At 51.7% G+C, this 13,420-nt stretch overlaps 1 non-coding gene across 1 annotated transcript; it reads left to right on the forward strand.

Annotated features, from left to right (window-relative positions):
* The first annotated feature begins 12,862 nt into the window (after positions 1-12,862).
* Positions 12,863-12,934, forward strand: TRNAA-UGC (transfer RNA alanine (anticodon UGC)). The gene has a single exon. It is a non-coding gene; the product is annotated as a tRNA-Ala (tRNA).
* Positions 12,935-13,420: the final 486 nt, after the last annotated feature.

The raw sequence follows: 13,420 nt of genomic DNA on the forward strand, positions 1-13,420 counted from the left end.
AGAAGCTCCTCGACAGTAGTGTTGTCACGAGAGAAACCACATGCGAAGGGCTCAGGGGAAGCGAGGCAGAAGGACCGGTGCAGAGAGGGGCCGCCACAGGCTACGGAGGGCAGAGCACAGGCTTGGAGAGAAGAAATGGCGAAGAAGGATCTGGCTGGAGAAGAGGCCAAGGCAGGCACTCCTAAAGGAGGAGGTGGTGGAAGAGAGGCCGGACCACCATGTTTGGGACATAGATGCGGGGGCCTGTGGACACAATGAAGCTCCTGCTTGGGCAGAAGCTGAATATCCTAACGAGGCACACCCCCGAATAATGACCTGGAGGATACTGCAGCTATGAGAGTCTATCAGATGGACTGTGCGTGCTGGGGGAGGAGAAGGGATGGAGACATTGCCTTTACACTCAGGGGCCGTGGAAAATAGGAAAACGCTAGGAAGAAAGAAGGCTCTGCATGCTCAGGGCAGGGAGCCAGATGGTGACACATCCTGCTGAGACGGGGCAATCAGGAACGGACCCAAGAGCTTGGAAAAGTCACTGGCACTAAATCTAACAGCAGAAACCCTCTTCCTGCTACCATGCAGCCACAAGAAGAGTGGCTCAAGACCAAGGCAGCGCACCCAGGCTGCGTTTCCCAAGCCAAACTGGTCTTTGGTGGAAACTCAGAGTCTCCTAGACCTCCAAAGGGAAGATCAGCTCCTTCTTGCAAATGTGTTCCCTGTCTGATCCTGCCAGCAGCTCCTGGTCCTTTCTGACCAATGTCCCCAGGGCCTCTTAGTTTCATTAAATAAAGAGCATTTTCTCAGGATTGTGATGTTCTCCTTATTTTGTGTGATCATTCCTTGTTTTGTGATCATTCCCTGCACCCGTCTTCTTGAAACATGGCAGGCTTTGTGGCCTCACCAGGGGCCACCACCCCTACACTTTTCACTGCCCTGTGGTGCAACACATACACGTGACAGGAGTTTGCTTTCATGAATTTGGGGTGCAGTTCCCCCCAAACCCCTGCACCTACCTCCTTGAATCATGGCAGGCTTCCTGCTCACAGCAGAGCCTACCATCCCTGCACATTTCATCCAAATCAGACAAAAAACAACAGCATTATAGATATTTCATTGATTCCCCATGATACCCTATGGCCGGATCTCTGAAGCTTTTCCGAAGCGCTTTGGAAAGCCTAACGAAGCCAGCGCTTCGATCTGGACATGCTGCTTTGGATGCCGAAGCATCTAAAGCTTCTCCAGATATGAAGCACGGTCTGAAGCCTCGCACAGCCCTAAGCCAACCTGTAACACAAGTGTCCCACTTGGAGGCAAGGCCCTACAAGGAGAGCCGGAGAGACCGAATCTCGTCGGCCGGCACCAGAGCAGGCTGAGAGGTGATCTTGTGGCTGCCTATCATTTCATCAGGGAAGCGCAGCAGGGACTAGGAGATGCTCTATTCACTAGGGCACCCCCTCCAGTAACTAGGAACAACAGCCACAAATCGATGGAGAGCAGGTTTAGGTTGGACGTTAGAAAGAGCTTCTTCATGGTGAGGGTTGCCAGAATCTGGAAAGGGCTCCCAAGGGAGGTGATGCTCTCCCCCACCCTGGGGGCTTCAAGAGAAGACAGGACCAGACTGGATATGTGCAGTGACATCCTCTGCAAGGCCCTGGGGATCCCTCCACTCCTGTGACATGATTTCGTCTGCTCCAGTGTATTGCAGGCTCAGCCCATACCTGAAAGGTCTTCCCTTGGCAATAAAATCCTCAGTAAGGGCCTGGGGTGGTTTTTAGAAGCCATTTACCATGTGGCACATAAGAGAGGATGGTCCCTGCAGGATCCCAGGTACCATCCCTGTCCCACATGAAGTGATGTCCAGGAATCAGAGGGATCTTCAGGCCCCAAGGCTGCAGCAAGAATGATTATAACAAACCTGGCGGCTGCCCTGTCCTCAGCACAAAGAGGACTTCCAGCCCCAGCCCCTTTCCCTCAGGGCACCTGGCAAGAGCTCCACATTTAAGGCCTGTGGAGGGGCATGTTTAACTCCATGGCTGTCTCTGGAGCAGCCAGCAGGGCCCTTTCTCATCATAAGAGTCACTTTACTGCCTCCTGAAATCTTCTTGTGGCAGATCGAGTGACTTCAGCCACAATCCTGGAACAGACACCCCCAAAACAGACCGAGTAGCATCCTCCCTTCTCTGTGCTCTCCCCCCGTGAGGACCACCCAGCTGAGCAGCGCAGCACCCCCATGCCTGCAGCAATGCCCAGGGGGGTTTATTTAACAGACAGCAGCTGCACTCTGGGCAGAGAAGAAATCTGCATGACGCCAGTGATATCTACTGGCCTCGATTGGGTGTAAATGGTGTGTTGACCCCGTCGCTTTCTCAGACCATGGACTGGAGAGGACAAGGAAACATGGGACTGGAGGGGACCGCTTCGGTCATGGCTACATCCTTGCCAGTGCAGGCAATCCCACTATATGATCCCATGCTCAAATCCGTCAATCGGTATTTTAAAACTAGTTGTTCCCTCCCACGGGGAACCTGCTCCAGAGCCTCCTGCTCTGATGGTTACAATCCTTGTTCTGAGCTTCAGCCTATTTGTATGTGTGACCCCTATTTCCCCACTTCTCCTGGGGCTGGCGTTGTCTTGTCTCTTGTGTGGCTCTTCTCCCTCTCAGCAGGATTTCCAGAGAGCGGTCAGCTCCCTTCTCAGCCTGCCTCTCCCTAGGATGAACAAGCCGGTTCATCCCAGGAAGTCTCTGCTGCTCTTGTTCCACTTCTGGCACGTGGGGGCTCCGATCGCACACGGCCGACTTCCTTCCACAAACGGATGTCTCACATCTACCTGCACTGCTTCCTCTGCTTCTGTGCGCCTGCTTTTCAGCTGTACATTCCCAGTGCCGGGGACCCAGGCCTATGCTGTGTGTGAAGGGGAGCTATCACATCACTTGCACGTATATATAGCATGTACACATGGCAGGTCCATCTAGATAGCACATCACTTGCAGGCACATATAGCAATACCTCGTCTCCCCTGGTTCCGGGGTGTCCTGGATCTGGCAATGGGGGTTTCCAAGAGACTGGAGGGAAAGCGGAGAGGAGACCACTCACAGACACCAGCTCTGATCTCTCCCTCAGCTACTGAGGAGGTTGCGTGGAGCCACAGCCCCCAGAAGACCAGGGTGGCAGAGCCACATTGACTGCCCGCTCTGCCTCTCCCCACACTCCCTGCATGGGGCAGAGCTGGAGGTCGCTGCATCCCACAATTGCATCCTAGTGCAGAGAGCAAGTCACTGCAGGGAGACCGAGCGACTTCAAACTCTCCAGCTGGGAGGCACAACAGGGCTCATACCTCTGTTCACTTCAGAAACACCCTGGTTTTGAAGTGTACACCTGTACGGGGAAATGCTTCAAATGCTACATCTGCCTGCACCCACACCGTGATGGCTAGAGAGCAGTGTCTATAAGACAAAGCCAGGGCGGCAAGAAACTCTTCATGAATGACAGTCAGCATTGACTTTGGCAGCACAGGACATCTCTGTCTGAACTACCCTTCCCTTCCATTTTACATCACCTGGGGTGGAAGCATGATGGATGAGCAATGATCCTCCTTATACCCAGGAGTCTCGCGCTGGGATCTTTTTGTGCTCAGTGATGGGTCCCTGAGTTCCAGATCTTGGCACGCAAGCAGAGCTTACATTTTACATCAAGGGGACACATGTCTCTGGGAAGAAGAGCAAAGAAGGTTTTGGCAAGGTTTGGTCCAAGCAGAGATGACTCTTGAATCTGAGCTGTCTCTCTCTGTAACACAAACCCATCTGTGGCTTGTTGATAAAAGTATTTCCGAGCCTCCAGATTTCTGCAGACAAGTTGGCAGAGGACACCTCTCCGTAAGGCCCTGACAGACATCTTGGGAGACACAAAACTAATAAGCAGCTCTGCCCACATGTAGGGAGTATAACAGCAGACGAGGTCATGATGGGCCCTGGGAGGGGTGAGAAGCTGCATGCCAGGATCCAGATACAGCTCCTTTGTGGGCACTCGAAGCTCTGCCTGGAGCCCAGCTCTGATGTGAGCACAGCCACAGGGAGGGCAGGGGAGGGGTTTGTCACAGTGGCACTGTGAAACCCAAAATTGCCACTAATGCTATCATGTACACCACACCAGTAAGCGGCCTCATCGTCTGCTTGGGCGTCGGTGATGGTTAGATAGCGAATGGCACCGGAGCTGGAGCCAGCGAATCGATCTGAGGCTCCATCTCCTTTGCTGTCTGAACCGTAGCATAGAAATCGCGGGGCCTGGTCAGGTCTCTGTTGGTACAACCAACACTGTAACTCCTGTACTGACTGCTCAGCGTGCAGGGGAGTTTAATGGTGTTTCCCAGGGACAGACTCTGAGGGCGCCTGTGTCAGGGTGGGCTGCGAGAAGGAACCTGGAAGGATGACAGCCATTCATCTATTATCATAATTACACCTCTATTATGCAGCACATTGCAAGAGAATAAAGGCATGAAACAATTAAACTTAATTAAGCAAAGCAATGCAGACATTTGCAGAAGTGTTTTATGGGTTACCCGAACAGTACATGAGCAGCACGAGCAGGAGCGGGGCCCAGGCCATGGCAGGAATCCAGACTAACTCGGCTTCCCCAGCCAAGCGGGTTTGTGGCTGAGACCCTCTTCTCGTCTGTTCAATCCCCACCGCTGAGATCAGCCCCTTCGTGCAAATCTGCCCCCAGTCACTGGCTGCTGCTGCCAGTCCTTCCCCCCTCTTACTCCAAAACTACCACCAATGCCTCCATGTTACTGTGAAAATAGGAACAAACTCTGGTATTATGACAGTGTAGGACACAGAATGCAAGAGCTGGTTAGCCAGATGCATGCATTATCCAGAGGCGATCCTCTCCCCAAAGACCACCCATAGAGTAAGATCTACCTGCTTCTTTCCTGCACCTTTGCACTGAATTCAAGCACAGGCTCCCAAAACCTTGGCCAACCACAGCCCAGTCTCCATCAGGATGAGCTCTCACAGAGGTATGTTGCACAGGTGTACAGCTCAGGCACCACTTTGTGTTTTAACTGTTTTTTTCTTGGCTTAGAAACAATTTGCCATTCCAGGGCCATGCAGCACCCCATGCCCACCCATTTTACCTCCCTTTAAACCAACTGTGGGCAGAGAAGTGGTTCAGAGAGGGAGTCAGAACAGAAGCATGTCCGATCTGACATGAAACTTCATGCCTCCCCATGGAGCTGTTGCTCTGATGTTATGTCCTCATTAATGGGCTCCAGGGATTTGCTTATAGAAAGGTCTCTCGCTCTGCAGAGAAGGGTACGTGCATCTGTGGGGATCTGAATGGAAGCAAGGTTTGGTTTGGCACAGCGTCTAGTGGAGATGATTCCTTCACCTGGGAGACACTTGTGTATGACTCCAAGCCATCCTGGGGGTGTGAATGCTGGGAGAGCTGAGGGGCTCCCGACCTACAGCCCTTGGCAAGCAAGCGAGGAGGGAACGAACAAGTGTCCACGATGGAGAGCAGAGAACTGATAAAGGGAAGCAGCTGCGTTGCCTCTCAGCAAAGGATGTAATGGCAGAGCAAGACGAGACAAGACCCATTGCTTTGTTGACTCACAAAACTGCATTGCATAGAGCGCTGGTCCCAGCCCTGCGCTGTCCTGTGGAGCACGGGAGGATTTTTCCTCCTTATGTAAGTTGCCTGAGGTCTTTTTTGGGCGAGGCGCCATTTAAATCTAATACATTAATAAATACAAAATAAGAAACAAGTGGCCAAACTCACACCTATTCCTGGTAGGAAAAAATCCCAGAGGCAAAGCTCCAGCATGGACCCCAACATGATCCCAGAAAGGGGATGTGCCCCAGCCCTTCGCAGTGGTGAGAGCAAGGGAGACATGCTGGTGCAAGAAGGAATCTAGGAAATGCCATCTTTGAAGGAAGAGGACTTGAGACGGCTCATCCAAATGGGGCCAACAGGAGTGTTATTTGCTCTGGTCTTTGGGATGAACTGGCTTTGGTTTTCCATTTCAGACTTCATGGCCCTGGAGTCTACCAATTCTCTCAGACCTGAGTGCATATGTGATGACTCCTGGGATGATGCAGTGGTGGGGGAGGAAGGATTTGAATTTAGAGTGCCTCTCAAGAGCCACTCTAAATAAAACACCAGCAATGTCTCATGTATTCAGCATCCTGGGCTTTGAAATGGCAACAGGGGCTCTGTAACTAAACCTTGTTGAAGGAGTTTTAGTGAAAGGGCTCCCACAACCATGTTGAAACATGGGGACACTACAGACATGCGATGCCAAGGCTGCTGGGCTGCTCTCATTCGAACGCGGCAGCAGGCTCCATTTCAGAAGCCATCGATCCCCTTGCACATAGAGAGAGGCGCCCTGTGGGCTCCCAGGCACCATACGTGTCCCAGATGGCTTGATCTCTGGGAACCAGATGGGTACCTGCGCACCACGGGTGAAGAGAGAATTACTACTGTTGCATGTGGAAAGCAGGGTTTTAAACCTAGTGCCCCAAGAATTGCCACAACACCCGGTTGTTCAATAGTAGAAAGGCTTTAATAACAATACTGCAATCAAGCTTATCAAACCAAAGGACACAAAAAGACTCCTTCCCAAAATAAAAGGAGCTACTCCACAAAGTCCTAGTACATATTCAGCAGCAACAGTGTTCTCTCACCAATGCCGGCGAAGGAAGCTGGTCCAGTTGTGCAGCTTTCCCCACGCAGGATCCGGTGCTGGTTACGCTGGGTGCGATGTAGCAGTGATCTCTCTCTGCTTCTCCTGCAGCGCACACTTTGCTGGCAAATTCTGTTAGTTCTTATACTGTTTCATTGTATAACTTCAAAGCATTTTTCTTCATAGTTGGCCACTTAGAGTCCAGACAAACAGGGAGAAAAGGGTGTTGATCATCATATCACAACTAGTAATTGCTGGCTCCTGTTCTTGCTTTGTCTAGGTGTAAAACTTGTGCATCCCTGCAGACCCTATAATTGTAGGTGTGAGCAGTTGGACCGGATACTTAGAGGTGTCACCAAACCTGTCGTGGGGTATCTGTATATCAGCTGGGCACATTTGCAGTAGCTTGTACAGGTGAGGGTTTGTTGTTCAAACTCCAGACATACATTGAATGGTTCAGACATTTTGAACACCCTACCCCTTAGGATGTTAGTTGGGAGAAGTGTTTGTCACATACAGGACATGTTTCTGTATCTTTTACAAGTTTCTCTTGAGATGCATATTTAGCCTTTTGTTCCCTGTAGCTGCTAGGTCAATTGAAATGCGTATGTAGCTTTCTTTTTTGGGGTTTAAACTTCATTGCAGAACAAGAAGGAAGTTTTTGTTACTTCCCCGCTTGCCATCTGACACCTCCAGGGAAGGAGTCCTACCTGACCAACACAGCAAAGAGCTACTTGGCACAGCTCACAAAGACACTCTCACGGCCCCAGAGGGACAGTCTTCCATCTCCAGCTCCCTCCGTGCAAAAATGAAGTTGATTTCCTACCTATAGGGACTCCTTACCATCTTGTACCACCTATACTTTCCCCAGAGCTTGACAAAGGGACTTTGATCCCGAAAGCTTGCAGAAAAGGACAATTTTCTTGTGATTCTCCAGTTGGTGTCATGAAAGGTATCATTTTGGAAGGAAGAGCTCTAGTTTTTTGTACGTCTATGTAGCTTTCTTGCCTTTACTGGCTTCTGAGACACGCGTACATGTGATGAGTGTGGCAGTTCTCTGTGCTCCCTGGGATGGAGAGGGAGCTTTAAGTCTATTGATGTCTTTGGGGGAGCCAGCAGGACCCTTTCCCATCAAAATACTCATGCTCCTGCCTCCAGAAATCTTGTTGGAAGAGGTCGAGTGGCCTCAGCCAAAACGCTGGAGCAGCCCCCCCAGAACAGACCTGGCAGCGTCCTGCCTTCTCTGTGCTCCCTACGGTGCCCACCCCCGTCTCCCCGCCCCTTCCCGGCTGAACAGCACATCGCCCGCACCCTAGCGCCTCCAGCACTGCCCCCCGGACCAGTTTCCTCCTGTGTAACACACGGGCACAGAGCAGGCAGCCGCACTCCGGGCAGGGAAGGGATTTGTGTGACACCAATGACCTCTCGTGGCCTCTTCCGTGTGCAACGGGTGGGTCGTTTTTCTCTGAAGATGGACTGGAGCAGACAGGGCAACATGGGCCTGGACGGGACCTCCTGGCTCATGCCCACACCCTTCCCAGCACAGACAATCCCACATATCATCCCATGCTCAAATCTGTCAATCTGCTTCTTCAATCGAGTTGTTTCCTCCCACGGGGAACCTGCTCCAGAGCCTCCTGCTCTGATGGTTACAAATGGGATTATGTGTGATTAGGGATGACACTCTGCACAGTCTTTAATCCGGAGCTGGGATTGCCTTTCCTCCTCAATGGGTGTGTGGGTAGCTCTTTGCTTAAAGAAAGGGATTCCCTCTGAAGGGGGCACCACACATCTGTCAAGGAATCAGAGGGGAGAAGGCTGCAACCACACATTTTGGAGATGTTTCCTGAATCTGTGCTGGGTTTGTGTACCACGCATTCCCATCCTTCGTTTGCTAATAGTGGGTGTGGAAAGGTGTCTCTGAACCTTTAGTCCTTTCTACACAAAGAGAAGAGGAGGAATATATGTTGACAGTCAAGGGCAGAGAGCTGCTAGGAGGGAAACAGTGAAAAGCTGCTGTGCCTGTCCAAGAGTACGATGACAGAGCAGGACAAGGAAGGAAGGGCCTGTTACACTGCGAGTGGCTACTCGAGGGGCTGGCAGAGCTTGCTGACAAGCAAACTCGTCATGGAGCACAGATCCAAGCCACACAGAGTGCTGTCGAGCCCAAGGGAGGTTTTTGTCTCAGGTCCTCATCTGAGTGTGTCACGCTGACATACCCATAACTACCTCCAATCTTGTAACCTGCGCCACACCTGGAAATGGCCTCATCTTCCCCAGGGACATTGGTGGTGGTTAAACAGAGTATGGCGCTGGAGTTGGAAACGGCGAATCGGTCTGGGACTCCATTCCCTTCAATCCCCTCGCTGTGCCAGAGAAATTGTGGGGCCTGGCCCTGGTTTTGTCGGTCCCAGCGGACACAGTAGTGCCTGTGCTCACCGCTCAGTGTCCGAGAGACTGGCAGTGCTGCCCAGAGTCATGGACTTTGCGGGCGCTTGAGTCAGTGGGGATGCGAGAGGGAACCTGGAAGAATGACAGGAATTAATCCCGTATCCACACTGAGCCTCTGGTTTTGTGGCAGACAGGGCAGGACCAAAAGGCAAGGAACTGGAAAAAACACCTGTGGGAAAAGAACCAGGGATTCATAAAGCCCAGGACGTGGCTGACCCTCCCCTTCGGGGTACCCGAGCAGCGTGTGAGCAGCACGAGGAGGAGCGGCGCCCAGGCCACGGTGGGATCCAGACCAGCGCGGCTTCCCCAGGCAAACAGGTCTCTGGCTCGGACCTGTGCTATCTCTCTGAACCCCCCAGAGCTGAGATCAGCCCCTTCACGCAACTCTGCCCCTGCTCCCTGCCCACAGGGGCCAGCGGCTCCCGGCTGAGCTTGGCAGGAGGAGCGAGAGTATTCAAGAGGTCAGGAAGTGCAAGCACAGAGGAATTCAGATGTTACCAGGGCAAGGGCTGCCTGGGGACCTGCCGGGGGAAGGCAGAGACCATCAGCAAGTCCTGGTCCTCACGCCTGCTCTGCTCTAACGCGCTTCCTTCCCAGAGCAGCGAACCCGACACAGCCCCGTTCCCATCCCCTGGGTCCATCAGGCTCCCTGCAGGTCAGCTCAGCAAACATCACACGGGCTGTCTGCCCCCCGGGTAGGAAAGAAAAGGGCCCTGAGATAAGTGGGGTGAAAGGAGCATCCAGTCCCTTCTCCTTCCCCAAAATGCCAGGATCCAACTTCCCACCCACCTCCCTCCACTAACAGCAGCTCAACGTCCTGTGCTCCCACCCAGGGCAAGGGCAATGCGCTCCCACCCAGGGCAAGTCTACGCTCCCCGCCCCAGCTCTCCCCTGCATGGCCAGACCCACGCGCTCCCAGGGCCACAGCTCCAGCCTCTCCCTGACTTCTTCCTCAGTGGCCAGCCCTCACTCCTGGATTCCCAGCCTGTCTCCCCTTTGCCTCAGCCCTCACATCCTGATCAGCCCCCTGCACCCTCAGGCCCTAGCTCCTCCATACTCACCCTCTCCCCCCTGCCTGGAAGCCCCAGCCCCACACCTGACAGCCTGCAGATCTGCATGGTGAGGGCATGGCTCTCAAGGCTGAAGCGCCCCAGGCACTTGTGAGCATCCTGGTAGGGCAGGTGGATTTGTTTCGGCCACGTTCTCCTCCAAATCGGACGTGGTGATCTGGTGCAGAATGACACTAATTCTACAAGGCCGTGAAGTAATGAATCTTGAAGCATTTCATTTTGAGCAAGATAACGGAGAATACCAAAGAGCGGCGGTTCCCCTACTGTAACGCACTTTTTTGATAGTAAAAGGTCTCTCTCTGAAGTACTCTATTGCTCATATATGACAGTGGATTTACATGATTCTGCTTATACAAGTTTAACTTATTACACGTTTATAGCTAGACAGTGTCAAAAAATCCTGAGTCTTATAGTAGAATAGGGTAAGTCCTACCTGGATCTTGTCCATCATCAGGTATGAAAGGCCAGCTTCTTCCTCCTCTTCACTCTCCCCCAAATCTGAACCTCCATCATCTTCATCTTCATCTTCTTTGTACTCTCCTGGTGGACCAGCTTCTTCTTCATCTGCTTCATCCTCCTCATCCCCTTCTGAAAGGCAGGTAAATTAATTCCTTACAGCTTTGCTTAAACCTCAAAGGCTTGTTTGTAAACTCATCTTAAATGAGCTTCTGAAATCTGACTCAATTCAGCTACAAAACCTTCTCCAGAAATCTTAAAAAAAAGACAGGACAAGTAACATCCCTCTTTTTCCTCTTTCTATAGGAAGAGAAAACACAGAACTGAATGTGCCACAGCATCGAATATGAGATGATGGGTATGGAAAAAAAAAAAAAAGCTTTTGGTATCAGCAATAAAATAACTGCTTTTATATAGTTATACCTCAGTGTAAAGATGTGTACTCATGTTTTCCTAAGTGCAGCTCTCCTTTAACCGTGCACAGCATCTCGCTTTCTCTTTCTCCCTCTTTCTCTCTTTTTCTTTTTGTCTCTAGGCATAGCTTTCTGAACCTAAACTGTATTAGTTAAGCTTCAGCTAAGTTTCCCCAAATACTCAATTAAACCAGGGGAATATTGTAATTGTTTTGTTTTCCCTTGCATGTCTATTACTACTAGTACCATTATAAATTGGATATGTTTCACAATAAATAACTTTTATAGTCAAACTGGAGGTAACCAGGTGTATTTTTCCTTCTCTACTTCCCTTCCCCACTTGCTCTGCAGCAACGCTTCTTTTACCTAAGCCAAAGATCCCTGTCAAGCCCAGAAATACTGCGGGGTCCGCTCCTCAAGAGGCTACCACTACTAGGACAGTTAGGGCAAAAGATTGGGACGTGCTGAGTTTGAGACACATAAGGGGATCAGCTTGTATAGGCTGATTGGCCCAGTTTGGCTCAGGCGTGCCCTAATGAACTGAAAGCTGGCCCGTGAGGGTGTCAGCCGGACACCCAGCCGCATCCAGAGGGATTCTGTTCACTGAGTGCTGGTGTCTGACTGCAGTGTAGTGTTCCCTTAATGAACTGATTCCTGGCACATGAAGGTGTCAGCCTGTACATGCTGATCAACCCGGCCGGGTCAGGCGTGTCATGTAAGTGTGTGTATGTGTGTGTGTGTGCATGTGTGTGTGCATTTGACTGATTTAGTGGCTGGTGTGTGTGTGTGTGTGCATTTGACTGATTTAGTGGCTGGTGTGTGTGTGTGTGTGTGTGTGTGCATTTGACTGATTTAGTGGCTGGTGTGTGTGTGCGCGTACATGCACATTTGACTGATTTAGTGGCTGGAGGAACCCAGTCCCATTGAAACAGAGTCCTGCAAGATAGCTCCATTGGGGGTGAGGACTTGCAGAAGGCAGAGATACAGCTCCGTACAGAAACACAGGTAACACAAGCAGCACATTGATAGAATTGCAAAGACCCTAGAAATGTACCCCTAATAAATGAGCACACCCCAAAGTGACAGGCAAATCTGGTAATGGCTGGGATCATGGCTGAAAATCCATTTTGGACCAGCCCACACCATCTGGGCCAGGCAAGACACTGGTCATCAATTCAGTCTGTAATCTCAGCCCGGGTCCTTAGTCAAGCATGTATACTTAGTACCATGGGAATGGGGGGCTGTTAGTTGGCAGCCTGGCATGAAGAAACCACGCTCTGGTCCGGGCCAGACTGGTCAGTGGTGTCCGGGAGAGTCCCCCGGTGCCATAGAGGCATGGTGAGGGGTGGCCCAAGAAGGATTTCCATCTCTAATCCCAGCCCATGAGAAATTCCTTCCTTGAGCCTGTCTACTTAGTACAGTGGGGATGGGGGAACTGGCCCAAACAGTATTTCCAGCCGTAACCCCAGCCCAAAACCAGGTCCTTATTTGGGTCCATGTACTTAGCACAGTGGGCGCGGGGGGCTGGCAGTTGGCAGCTTGGCATGCAAAAACTGCACTTTGGGCCAGGCAAGACTCTGGTTGGGGGGTGTGGGATAGTATCCAGTGCCAGAGGCATGGTGTGGGGTGGTCCAAAGAGGATTTCCTGTCGTCAATCCAGCCCAAAACCCAGTTCCTTATTCAAGCCCATATACTTAGGACAGTATTTGCAGGGGCGGCCAGCTCAGGGCCTGGCACAGCCAAACCATGTCTTCAGTCAGGCAAGACAGCCAGGGGATATCATAGGCTGCCAAAGGGGATGTAGCTCAGTGGTAGAGCGCATGCTTTGCATGTATGAGGTCCTGGGTTCAATCCCCAGCATCTCCACTTTTCATGGGGCAGCAGGGCAGGCCCTACAGAGACAGGTTAGAAGGTCTCAACCTATTCAGCCTCCACAAGAGAAGACTGAGAGGGGATCTGGTGGCAGTTTACAAACTCCCCAGGGGGGACTGGAGAGAAATGGGGGAAGCTCTGTTCCCCCCAGGCACCCCCCAGGGGTACTAGGAATAACACCCTCCAATTGTTAGAGAAAATGCTCAGGCTGGACACCAGGAAACATTACTTTACACTTAGGGCTGCCAGGCTCTGCAATGGGCTCCCAAGGGAGGTGGTGCTCTCCTACCTTGGGCCTCTTCAAGAGGAGGCTGGGGTGACATGATCCTGGCACCCATTCCTGCCTGAGGGAGGGAGTCGGACCTGATGAGCTGTTTAGGTCCCTTCCACCCCCAAGTACTATGATACTATGACTCTGGTCAGAGATGACCAGGAGAGTCCCCTGGTGCAACAGGGACATGCTGTGAGGTGGCCCAAAAC

The sequence above is a fragment of the Alligator mississippiensis genome, unplaced genomic scaffold, assembly GCF_030867095.1.
Source record: "Alligator mississippiensis isolate rAllMis1 unplaced genomic scaffold, rAllMis1 scaffold_128, whole genome shotgun sequence".
Lineage (NCBI taxonomy): Eukaryota > Metazoa > Chordata > Crocodylia > Alligatoridae > Alligator > Alligator mississippiensis.